Below are 14035 nucleotides of genomic sequence, written 5' to 3' on the forward strand. Positions count from 1 at the left end.
ACATTGGCAATAACTGCGACCTCTTATTGGAAAAATATGAAAAACCGTCTTACTAAATGTAGTAGATAGCCAGGAGCAAAAACGAATCATAGTTATATTTTTGTTCTGACCTCCACATGAATCTGATAAAAATACAATACTTTCCGTGTTTGGAATTTTTTTAAAAGTTTTTGGAGACAGAGTCATACAAAAAACTGAAAACCGAGTAGGCATTTTTACCTTTCTCACATTCTAGAAAACAGTAAAATTTACTTGTCTCTTCATTAAAATAATGTATGTTAAAAACAAATTAATTAAGTTGTCACTTATAATATTGTGAATTTACATTAAGTTTTGGTAATGCAAGATTTTGCGCATAATCGAACTCAAATACTAATGTTTTATTTTTGACATCCTTACAAATTTTTGACACATATTCGTTCCGTACTTTATTGTGCTCCTTGAACCTGATTGTGTGCATATAAAATTGCTCTTTGCATAAATCACTCGGGTCTTCTGAAAATTTTACGTTACACTCTAAACAATAATCACATACATTAGTTTCAATTTACTCAAAAGTTGGGAAGAAGATTCACTGTTTTCTCGAAAGAATTTATGGTATGTTTTATAACTTAGTGTTAGCTGCCTGCCTATTTTATCCTTATAATATTCTAAAAACAGTAAATATAACTTTTTTAAAGTAAGAGTTATGTTTAAAAAAAGTTTTCTTTCTATTATTCTGTCTTTGTAGTGCGATTTTTTATGAGGTATAGACAACTAATGTTCCTTTACCAAATCCCAAACTTCTTTTTGTATTTTTGCCACATTTGGGTAATTACCTCGATTTTCTGTAGCTGCTAGAGCTCCTAAAATTACAGTAATTTTATCAGAAAATTATAATAAAATTTTACGTCTTTTTTCCGAACATTGAACATTTAGTAGAATATTATGATACAAGTGCGCAAAGCCTTTTTAGTGGAAACAGCCACTTTACACATACATAAAACAAGCACAAAAAGTTTAGCCTCACGCACGAAATGCAAAAAAAAATTTAATGTTGATGTGCAGTAAACGGACGTACCTTTTTTACTCAACTGCAGTACAGTTTTTATTCTTCTGTCAGTGATCGGCAACAAAGTTGTTAAAAAATTTTGACTCACTGGCTAATCTAAATTGTTACAATGCAACGAATACTTCCAAGAATACTGCCTACTTTTACTTTTGGGATTTGATTTTGCATATTGTATAGGCCGGATTTGCACGCAGTTGAGTGAAAGCGTACCTTGCTTCTCTTTGTTTTGTAGACCATAAAAGCTTTTAAAGATTACTTTTTGTTCTTCTCGATTAGAGTGCGAATAACAGTTACTGTTACATCAGTTATTGATGTGCCGAAATTTTTTCCGAGACGTTTCTTGAATATCGGCGATCATATCTCTCCAGTCCCTTTCCGCAGTCTTCGAGTTGACGTTCTTTCTCTAGGCCCACATAGATCTCGCTCGGGTGCTACTTCTCCATTGGCAATCCAACCAACTTACCGGCGTCGCACATATATAGGTACATCTCCCGTGTACTAAGCCTATTGTTCGACGCCATGTTATGCCCAAACAGAAGGCTAAGTACACGAGAAATATATCTATATATGTGCGATGCGATGTCGGTAACTTTGTTGTATCACCAATAGCATGTCAAGTATCTACTTTATATGGCTATGTATACCGCTCGCACATTGCGTAGCATCGCAAGTCCGTTTGATTACATTCAATTGACTGCATTCAGAACCACGTAGGTCTTTACCTCTACGTTGGCTCAGAGCGAGTACAATAATAAACGGTTTTGTAGTCGCACTCGAGCAGTCATAAATACTTGAATCTTACAATATACGAAATTCCACTTCCAAACTTCGATTATCTATCTCGACTCTTCATATATCTTGGTTTCTGAAGAGTCTCTTCCATTAATAATCAAAACAATTATTATACAACGATAAATAATGTTTAATGCTGCGTTTCAATGTTTGACTGAAGAAACAAGTCAAGCACCGAAAAGATGTCGTGTGACCAAAATATTTTAACTTGAACTAATCGACAATAAAAGCAAATCCAAATAATACATAATTTAAAACCCAATAAATTTTATAAATAAAATTTTTTTCAAATTAAAAATACTTGACTTTGACTTTCAAGAAAGAACATGAGGTAATGTAGATATAATTTTTTTTTACAAACATATATAATGCCAAGAAAACAACGTCAAAAGAAAAAATACGAATCTGAGAAAGGGGGTCGACCTAAAAAAATAAAAAAAAATTATATTACAAAAGGTGGAAGAAAGAACATCCTAATAAGTAATGTAAGTCAATCTGCTGTCCATCGAAAAGAAGATACCGTAATACAGTTAGCGGATAACGATCTCAATATTTTGCAATTGGCGACAAGTATTTGCAAAAAAAGAACGAAAACCGAAACAGCATATGATACTGTACAACAAGACCTTTTATTTCACACTAAAGAGACCGGGCTTGCTTTTTACTTAGAACTAAATTAAAGTAAAAAAATGTATGCAACTTTGAGAAAAAATTCTAAATTGCGAAATGCAAATATATACCCAAGCTACAAAATAATAAAAGGCGCAATGAACGAATGTTTACCTGAGAACATTACAGTATCAGAAGTTAAAGTCAGTACATAATTACAAAGCCTACTTAAAAAAACTGCAGAAAGACTATGTAATTCATCCACAAATAATGTAATCCACATATTTGCACCATAATCGCGGTTTTAAAAAATATCAGTTAAAACTAGTAACTTTTTAGATTGAAAATGCTAACCAATTATCACTTTCCGAAGTATAGGACTAAAATGAATAAATCCTTACAACAGTAGTATCTGTAGTTGTTACCTCTCGAATAGCCAAGCGTTTCTTTTTGCGTATGTCGTGCGTACAAACATTTTATTCTGTTCCGACCCCCCATGGAACAACCACTCGGTGTGCGTCTGTAGGTACGCTAAAAACAGTTTCTTATTGCATTTGAGGCTAGTAAATAAATAATGGGTGGACCAGTCATTGTAATATGTTTATGAGTCGTACGAGCACTACAAACTTTGAAAATTCCATTCCAACCCTACCTCACCTCTAACTGCCGTTTTTTTTCATTTTATAGCAATCAATCCCAGCTAAACTTTTTTTAGAACGAAGTTCTTTATGTCGCGTTACTCGGGGGGCTGGAATTTTAAAACCGACAGATTTTTTTTTTTTTGAATCAGAAATCTCTTCCTCTCAAGTTTTTCCCCTCACCCCGTCCCCCCTCACCAAGTATTCTCTACACACTGCCCCTCTCCTAACTATATATGTATATCTGTCAACCGTGCCATGTTACTCTTCTGCACACCTTTACCCACCATTCCACCTCACACTCCCACACAATTAATTTTGTAACAAATTTTAATTTTATTTCGCCACAGTAATTTTTCTTTGACTTTGAATTTTTTTTTCTTTTACAATTTTAAAAAAAAAAAAAAAAAAAAAAAAAAAAAAAAAAAAAAAAAAAACATTTTCCAATAAAGAGATTTGAACCCTCGACCTTCTGCATGTAAGTCCTGTACCTTACCCACTCTGCTACGAGCGCTGCCGACTATAGAAGTCGGTTTCTTGTACTTATCGTGTGATTCGTAACTATAACATTCCATTTTTAAATGTATTCACTTATAATACATTCAATTATGAATTTGTTTTATAAATTGTGTATTTGTTTTCTAAATAATACATCTAAAAAAAAAAAAAAAAAAAAAAAAAAAAAAAAAAAAAAAAAAAAATTAATTAGCATAAATATGGTTATGTAGATTAAATATAATAAGGCGCGTTATTACGCATTAAATATTTGTATTTTCATTAAACCTGAGGTTTTTTTGGCATTACAGTAATGCTAATAATTACTGTTATAAATGAAAAAAGGTAATGAAATTAAATATGAAAAAAAAAGAAACGAAATATAAAAAAATGAAATATGAAAAAAAAATAATAATGAAATTAAATGAAATTTGAACAAATAAAATAATATATTAAAAAATAATAAAATGAAATATGAAAAACGAAATGAAATAAAGGAAATACAAAAGAATGAATATAAATAGAAAAATATAAAAAAAAGAAATAAAGGAAATACAAAAGAATGAAAAAAAAGTAATGAAATTAAATATGAAAAAAAAAAGAATGATATATGAAAAAAAAGGGAATGAAAAAAAAAAGATTAAATATGAAAATAAGAAAGAAATTAAATAAAGGAAATACAAAAAAATGAAAAAAATGTAATAAAATGAAATATGAAAAAAAATAAAACAAGAAATAAAAAAAATAATAAATAAAACAAGAAATAAAGAAAAAAAAAAAACAAAAAATAAAAAAAAAAACAACAAACCAGGGGGGATAAATGGGTCATGGGACCCACGGTAAGAACGAAGTTCTTTGAACATAACGAGTATAAAAACACAATTTCTCAGGTAACAAGGGGGTCGCCAGACCCATTGAAAGAACGAAGCTCTATAAACGTTAATACTGCATTCATGTAGTTCACTAAACAAAAACTTGAAAAACGAATAAAAAAAAAAAATAAAAAAAATAGTTCAGTACTCACGATGGTTGAACTTCGTGAGAACGTCGTGCATAAATACAGTACTCACGAAGTTCAACCATCGTGATTACTGAACTTTTTATTTTATTTTTTTTTTCTATTCGTTTTTCAAGTTTTTGTTTAGTAAACTATATGAATGCAGTATTAACGTTTATAGAGCTTCGTTCTTTCAATGGGTCTGGCGACCCCCTTGTTACCTGAGAAATTGTGTTTTTATACTCGTCATGTTCAAAGAACTTCGTTCTTACCGTGGGTCCCATGACCCATTTATCCCCCCTGGTTTGTTGTTGTTTTTTTTTTTATTTTTTGTTTTTTTTTTTTTCTTTATTTCTTGTTTTATTTATTTTTTTTTTCATTTCTTGTTTTATTTTTTTTTTTCATTACTGTTGGGCTAAAAGACGAGACATATGTCTCTGGGTTTCGTTCAGTTGGCCCTTTTTCGCTACATAAATGCAAAAACGGTGGTGCTGCTTCCAACGTTGGTAGCCAAGTGGTGCACTCTATTAGGTGGCTTTATCTGGGCTTAAATGAAAGCAAAAACATAATCCTAATGATTAAATTAAAATCTTTGAATTTGATGCCCCGAATAAAAAGTTGTAGTGATTTTATGAAAAATACTGAATTTCAGCCAAAATCACATTATTAGCGATATTTACGCTGTAATTGAAACAGCTGTAACTGTTGAATGGAGGCACAAAATTGAACAAAATTTTTTTTTAATCAATAGGTCTCGATCCCAGCTTCTATTTTAGACTAGTAAGAACACTTTAACTGTTGAAGGAGCTTAGCTACATGTGCTAGAAGGTGATACAATTTTTCGAAAATCGATTAAAACTGACTTTTATAAAATTTCGTATAACTTTTGACCAGCAAATTTTATAGTTGCATCGCTTTAGATATTTGGTACCGATGTTGTGTACAGTAAAAATACTACGAAAAAATTTTTTTAAACTAACTTCTATTTAAAAAATTTTTCAAGTCGATCGGAGCAAGTTACGGCAGAATCACCCACATATGTTCTAACACCTCTAATTTTTTTATACAACACGTCTATTAGTTACACGAGAAAATAGTGGACTTCTGTACAACAAATATAATAGTTTAACAAATCTATCAAAACCAACATATGAAAATAAAAAATAAATTGATCCTTCTTGAAAGACATTGATTTCGAATTGAAATGTATACATGTATTTAATAAAAAATTATCCTTTTCATTTTAAATTAAGTAATCTGGAAACTAACTATACCCACTATATGAGAAATTATTTAAAATTTAATAAAAAAAGTACTTTCTGTAGTCAGCGAGTATTTTTATACTCAAGTATATAATTCGTTATATGTAATAATTTAACTAATCCATTGTGATAAATCTATGATTTTTATTTTTACACAAAAACATTTTTTTGAAAATTTCAAAAAAATTTAATACATTCGCTTTGTTATTGTCTTTTTGTTTTATTCATCTCTAGAAATGATATTCTTCATTTATATAGGTTTAGAATATTAAACATTAAAAACATAAAAAGATCTAACGTTTCAAGTTGGAAGTGCAGCTGTCCCGAACGTAAGCGCTTTGTTCAAAACTGAAAAAGTATCTAACTTTTGCTAAGAGAGGTCGGAGCTATCTGTGTATAATACAACAGTTATATGTTACGAAACAACTACTCCCAATTTTTCTCGATGTACGCATACGTACTTACACCTTCACTATCTCATACACACTTTCAAAATTAATATGAATTTATAAGTAACTATAAGATGTTGTTTTAAAAAATTCGAGAAGATTTCATACTATGTATTACAATTATTTTCTAAAACAAAAAAATAAAAAGAATCGATTTATAAAAAAAAATTATTTTTCAAACTAAATAAATGAGTCAATTTTCATTAAAATTGACTAACAAAATTCTAAGACACAATCGATTACACATGATTATACACTTAAGCCCACCCCAACTATTTCCACTTTTTACGTGAAAATAAGGTTCTAAGTAAGTAATTCAACTAATTTTTGGATTATTTTATGAAAAGGATCGTGATAAAAAAAAAAAAAAATCAACGCTTTTTAAAAAAAGGAATTTTTCAATTTAAATGGAACATATTTTGTAGATGTGTTTGGTAAGTTTGTCTAAATGTTTGCGTATCTTGTATCCCTAATCTCTACTTTCCTTGTTCTTTCTTCTGCAATTACCATCCTATTTTCCCAAGTATGCGAGTCTTCCGTGCGGGCTCCTTGCAAAAATTCACTCAGACGACTTGGTCATCCATCCTACTAGGTACTATTTACAGGGCTAAGCGATTGTCTCAAGCACACCCCAGCTATTATTAAGTTTAATGGAAAGATCTTTTTCAATAAACCATTTAACCTCACTGTGACGACCTTTTTATAATCAACAGTAACTTTACCAGATGAGCTGGCCAGATGTTGGTTTTTCTAAAAAAAAAGCCCCTAGAGGTCCAGACATTACCAGAAGAATCGACTATTTGTTTTAAAATTTGTATAAGTAGTTTTTAGGCATCTTGGGTACGCATCCCATCGAAAAATCCCAAGAATCAACCCGTCGAGTGTCTCCGGCTAGGAGGCTAGCACGTTAACCACTAAGCCATTGAAGCTTCCAAATGATCTTTGTATATGTATGTACAAAAACAACAGTTCTTTTGTATACAAATACAAAATTAACGACATTTTCTTACGTACACAAATTATGAAGTTTTATTGACTTGACATACTAGTATCTTCACTCCAGTTTTGATATAGCTGATTTTTTTCTTTTACTGTGACTGTTACGGTCAAGCAAAAGTACTTGCCTTACGCGGGGATCTTTTAATATTAACTGTTCGGGAATTACCAAGGATTAATAAAGCTTTTGACTCATCTTAGTCATTTAAATAGCTTTCATTTAATAGCGTATGTATGCGTTATAATAACGGTTAGCGGAGCTCAGAGCGCAAATGATATTGGCTCTTTGCTAGTTGAGACGTATCTAATTTATTACATTAATAACGGAAAGGATAACTAAAGTTAACTATATACAAATACACTTAAGTAGTCATTATGAGTATCAAAATTATTTATATTATATTGGCTAACTTTTATACCAGATTGAACGTTAAGAAACACAGTACAATAAAGAGACAAGATAAGATAATACAAGTTCAGAAATTAATGTATGTACGAACATAAAATGAAATTTACAAAATTGACAAGTGATGACTTAAGATAATAAAACAAAGTTACAGCTATTACAATTTTAGGAAATCTAACTATTACATTAAACGAATTATGCCCAAGAAAGTAAGAAATGAAGAAAGAAGATTAAAAGTTCATACTGGCGTGAACATACCACCCACAATTTTATTATTAAAAACAAAATCATAGTGCATCGATGTTCTGGTAAAATTCGATGATAAAGTTGATGGTAGCTTCGATGGCCTGATCGGCCCAGATGAAATCCAACCAAATGTAGTCTGCTGAGCGATGGGTGCATCGGAACGCTGAGGTCGACGAAGACCTGATTTTAGTATTGAAGCGTACACTGTACTGCCTAATAGCAGTTCAATTAGCTCACTATATAATGATTTTAAACATTCAGCTAGCTGCAAGTCACGTACATGAGGTCAGCCGTCGGTAGGCCGATGCACTTGAGGTCAATATGTCGCGACTGCCTTGAGCAGTAGCACATCCACGTCAAAAGAGTGTGGAGTACATTAAGACTTGACGGTGATCCTGCTTCGACCAAGAGCAGCTATAGGATGAAAATCACCCACTCCATTGATCGATACAGAATCAGGGGCTCCTAAAAGCTGTAGTGTTGGCCAGGCGTTGCGACAAGAACGAGCACTACGACCCTTGATCAATCAGCGCTTGAACACAATTTTCCTGGCCATCTGCTCCCACCAGACTGACCCATGCTGTGGGTAGCAATGTTGGTGCAAAATATGTTGTTTTGCTTACGAAAACTTTAAAAGGCTCGTCGCATCAAATCTGTACAGAAGAATTCGCAGAGACTACAGCTACATAGGTGTTTGTTGAGGCGTCAACATGTATAGACGTGTGGTGCTTGGCCCCACAAACAAAACAAGACTGGTGCGACAGGTTGAAACATCGTGAGAGCCCAAGCAGCTCTCACATAACTGCTTTTTGATCACAAATTCCTTCCTTTACATAAATTTTTGGTTTTGAAGACTTCGCAAGTCTAGCTGATGACGCAAGGAGTAGAGAGAACATACCAGCACCTTCGATCTGAATGCTTGCTCGGGGCTACGCTTGACAGTGTCAGGATGCGTCACTCAAGAAACTCAGTCAGCTGACTGAATGCAGCTGACTCTCTCGAAGTTCCAAGCGATTTTTCTCAATCGCAACGTGTTACGGCATCTAGTTTATTAGAAATGATGTACACTAAGATATCGTCTGAAACTGTTGGCCGTTTAAGATTTCTGGTGGTTAAAAGGATCCGACGGAGCTCTGCCGCGCCCTCACCACTGACTTTTTTCATCAAAAAGAAGACTTTTATTTGTCCATTAACTTGCACGCATGGCACCTTAAATGCATATTTCAGCGCATTCCAAGTCCGTTGAAAATTGTCAAGCTCGAGAGAGATGCCACGGACAAGCTCAGCTGCGTCTCTGGCCAGACTGGACAAAACACCGGAAATGAACAAGTCATGAACTCTGTCCACAGCTTGTAGTCACCCGTGAAGGTCGACAACTGGATAGTGAGGTGCTGAAGGAGCTTGAGAAGACGACGCAGCAGTCGGAAGTATCGGCGGCGAATAGATCTCGATAAGCGACAGCATGGTGGCAAGGGAGGTCATAGTCCGGGAGCCGGCCGTAAAAATGCTTGGCTTATAAAAATATTGACGAAACTTAGTCATAAGATAGCATTCATTTGGACAATAACAACGCGCCGTGGCAATCCTACGAGACCGGTTGCAAAAACGAACAAGAAGGAATTTTGCAATGCAAACTTGAGTCATTTACTTGGCTCATCACGATATTGATAATTTTTGCCCAAAAGTATAGATTTTAATAACCTTTTCATAGGAAAAATGGGTTGCTCGGTGAAACCGGTTGCGAAAGTCCCGGCAAGCCTGATTTTGCAATACAAATTTGAGTCGTTCACTTGGCTCATCGCGATATTCATAATTTTTGCACGAAAGTATAGATTTTAAAGAACTTTTTATGGGAAAAATGGGTTGCCAGGTGAAACCGGTTGCCAAAGTCCTGGCAACCCTCTTCAAAGGGTGCGAAAAATCGTATTTTGGCGAGCAATTGATTGCAGGTAACATACGTTTAAACGCGTCTGCGTTAAACATTCGTTATTGAAAACAACATTTTACTCTAACTTTTATTAGATTCTGGGAAACAAAGAGAAAATAGATTTTTGATAAATAATTTTCTCTTAATTGTTATTAACAAATTGAAAAAAAAATTTTTTTTTCTAGCTTCTGGTGTTATCAATCATAATGAAAAAAATTCACGTTTAACTTTTTTTACGTTTCTTGATAAATTCTTTACCAAATTGATGAAGCTGAATTATGAATGATGAAGAAATAGAAGCGTAATATTTGGGAATGTGCTCTGAGGTAAAAATGAAATTCATTTATTTTCAGTTCATACATGATAAATAAGTATAAAGAGAAAGTATTGATTGTATTAGTTAATACGAATTTTTATTATTTCATACAAACTTTTTTAATTTGTTAGTAACAATTGAGAGAAAATTATTTATCAAAAAGCTATTTTCTCTTTGTTTCCCAGAAACTAATAAAAGTTATGATAAAATGTTGTTTTCAATAACGAATATTTAACGCAGACGCGTTTAAACGAATGTTACCTGCAATTAACTGCTCGCCAAAATATGATTTTTCGCACCCTTTGAAGAGGGTTGCCGGGACTTTCGCAACCGGTTTCACCTGGCAACCCATTTTTCCTGTGAAAAAGTTGTTAAAATCTATACTTTCGTGCAAAAATTATCAATATCGTGATGAGCCAAGTGAATGACTCAAATTTGCGTTGCAAAATTCCTTCTTGTTTGTTTTTGAAACCGGTCTCATAGGGTTGTCAAGGCGCATTGTTATTGCCCAAATGAATGCTGTCTTATGACTAAGTTTCGTCAATATTTCTATGAACATAGCATTTTTACGGTCGGCTCCCAGACTATCAGATAAATCTGGGATTGCCGAATTCGTCCCTAAAGTAATGAGTATGGTCGAATTCGTCCCCAGATCATTAAGTATTTCCTTATCTGTTCATCTCCAAATTCGTCCCCACGTCGATAAGGTGTTACTTATCTGTTATAGGTGTTTGAAACCGAATTCGTCCCCAAGTCCATAAGGTGTTACTTATCTATTACCAAATTCGTCCCCGAGTCGTTAAAAATTTTTCTTAACTCCTTTTACAAATTCCTCCTCGTTTAAATGATATTTTTTCGGTCACACTTTTCATTGCAAATCAAAAACTCGCTCTGATTCTCTGGCTTCGGACGGGCAATTTATTTACAAAACTAGCGTTCTTAAAAAATATGTCTTTAGTAGTAAATAATACAATGTTAAGTACATTTTTTTCTTGATTTATGTCTACATATTGTGTCATATACCTCTCTTGTTATATTTAATCCACCGGTGAAAATTTCAGCGATACATTTTTTAACAAACTCAAAACGATTGATTTCCTCTCGCTGATATCTCAGCATTAGTTTCCGTAAATGAATTTCTTTATTTTCAAATTGTTTAGCTTCTTAGTTTAAACTTCTTATTTTACTGGATATTTCTGTTTGTATACGCGAATATAATGTCACAAGTAATAGCCAAATATTTTCACAATATGTAGAAGCATCAATACCGTTTGTCAACAATGGTCTGGTTTTTCCCGGGACAAATTCGGTAGAAGATAAGAAGCACCTTATCAACTTGGGGACGAATCCGGTAGAAGATTAAGAACAACTTATCAACTCGGGGACGACGTTGGTAAGTGATAAAAAATACTATCAGAACGGGGACAAATTCGGATAAGCCCGATAAAACTCCTCGGTTTTTGCGTAGTCATCGTTTTTGATATAAGCCTGCTCTCTTACATCGTCTTCCAGACTACGGGGAGTAAGATGATTAGTCTTGAATTCCTTTCAATTCATATCAAGGCTATTCATACGAGCTGTGATAACGGCGTTAGAGTTTTTTACAGTACTTAATTTAGTAAGATTTGTCAAGGAATTTTTTATAGCGTTTTGAAAGTTTCCTTGGCCTGCTAGTAATGCCTTAGCCGAATATGCCATGCCACTCGTCGCGCTAGAACGTTACACAAAATTAAAATTCACGGCACTGACTGGCCCACAAAAACGATTGAAACTGCACTTAGCGTGTATTTTTTTTTTTTTTTTTTACAGTCAAAGGTTACTCTCGTAATTTCGTACCACGCTCTACTATCAAACTGTTACGGTCAAACCAAAGTATATGCCGTACGTGGGGATGTTAAAATATTAATGGTTTGTGAGAAAGCTTATTTCTTTCATCGTTAGTGAGATAGCTGTTTTTTAATTTCAATAGTAAGAAAGCATGGTCTTGCACTAAGCTGACAAAGATTAAGTTTAATTTAATTTCTTATTTTTCTCTGCACATTTTTTTTTTACTTTTTATCTTTATTGAAAATTACTTTTTAAGGTGGTTTATGCGGAAATTAAGAACTGGGGTATCAAAGTAAAACTTGGAGAGGTTCTTTACGAACCTTTTATATACTTCTTTACAAAATTTCAGATAGGCTTATAGCATAAAATCACGAGAACGAGACGTTTGAAAATCGTCGTTGAGCACTGGGATAACACGGGCTCTTATGGACGTACACAATTTTGTCACCGTATGTCATGCGATTACTTTTCGTGGACCTGGGCCAGGATGATCAAAAACTAGAGTAATAAACTAAAAGTCATCCTATTTGTAATGGTTCGTTGAAAATTTTACCTTATAGGACAAAATAAAAAGGTATCGATTAAAACGCAATCATGTATTGCCATTTACTATGGTAAAAGCATAGGTGAGAGTCGACTGCTAATTTTTTGAGGTTAATCGAAATAACATCAAATAGTTTTTAGAAACCTTAATATTGGATATTGTGATCCATAATGTGACATAGATGATTCATTTCATTCAAGGAAGAATATTTAATAATATATTTATGAATATTGACAGCTTCAATAGAAATTATCTTTTCAGTAGCACATTTGACTCGGGAGTCGTGCATGAACCACCTTAAATGTTATTTTCAGAAGCCTATATTATATACCTTTATTAGCCTTAAAAATATAAAGTTTTAAATCATAATTAAGTCTTAATTTTTAATTACTTTTTTTTAGCTACCCTTACCAAAAGTTTGTGAATTCTAATCCAGCACAACACAACTTGACAATTTTTCAGTTTAGTAAAACACAAACGTCTAAGCGTGTGTATGCAAAAAAATAGCATACGCATCTTGGCCATTAAGCAAACTACATAGCTTGTGTAGACACCATCTTTATCGTTATCACCTTCGGCTCAGCCAGAAATGAGCCACAGAAGGGATGACTTTAGTTTCTGACCCAGCAAGTCATACACTATTGATCGATAGTTTTTTTTAACCAAAACAAAATATTTGACTGTTCTATGAGCATGACTATTTAATAAGTTGAATAATCATACTCAAACACCAATGGAATGTTGTGTAATATTAAGGAAGAGTGATTGAGTACGGTAATTTTTCTTAATCTTTCTACTAATACAATATTGTTGTTGAATCAATATAAATGTTGGGGAGCTGGTACTTGCAATGCGCAAGGAGCGAAGCCACACTGGCATATGTGTATGAAGAACAACAGACATAAAGATGAAACAAAACATTTTTTCCTATAAACTTTAGGTACGCGTAGAACTAAATGAGCGAAAATAAGTATGATATTTTTAGATTTTTTGACCGATTTCTTTGCCCTCAGTAATGGTCACGAATTTTCAATTCTGTCTTTTTTTTTTGACTGACAAATTGTGAATTTTAGGAGAACAGTTGAGCTAGAAAAAAAATGTTTTTGTTAAAATTTTTCTACAGAGTATGAAACAAGTACCTTCAAAATTTTGAGGTAAGATTTGTGGCGTCTCACATCTCTCGCGCTTCAGGCTCCACTCGCCAGGTGGCCAAGCCCCTCATAGTTCGCTCCCGTCAAGCGGCGAAATTCCCGCACGATTACTGTATAAGCGCGATCGAGATAGTCTAAGCCCACACTTCTTCTGTGTCTAAGGCAGGGAGCACGTCATCAGCCTTACTGATGAGTCCTGGCGTGCTCCCGGGACGAAACATCAAACCACCTTTTTCTCTCTTATCATGGCATCACTTGATCGCCATATTGGTGACCCCGTAAATTTGAACATGCGCAACCTTCTAATAGCATCTCCGTATTCTCTACGT

The 14035-nt window shown here is 33.5% G+C and overlaps 1 protein-coding gene and 1 pseudogene across 2 annotated transcripts in view; both read right to left on the reverse strand.

Moving 5' to 3' along the window:
* wapl (cohesin release factor wings apart-like) overlaps positions 1-14035 on the reverse strand; it is a 436770-nt gene that overhangs the window by 145787 nt on the left and 276948 nt on the right. The gene's annotated exons all lie outside the window — the stretch shown is intronic.
* LOC149373611 (uncharacterized) lies at positions 517-9423 on the reverse strand (annotated as a pseudogene).

This window comes from Copidosoma floridanum, unplaced genomic scaffold (genome assembly GCF_036245765.1).
Source record: "Copidosoma floridanum isolate Cflo_tuat_1 unplaced genomic scaffold, Cflo_Japanese_pri ptg000030l, whole genome shotgun sequence".
NCBI lineage: Eukaryota > Metazoa > Arthropoda > Insecta > Hymenoptera > Encyrtidae > Copidosoma > Copidosoma floridanum.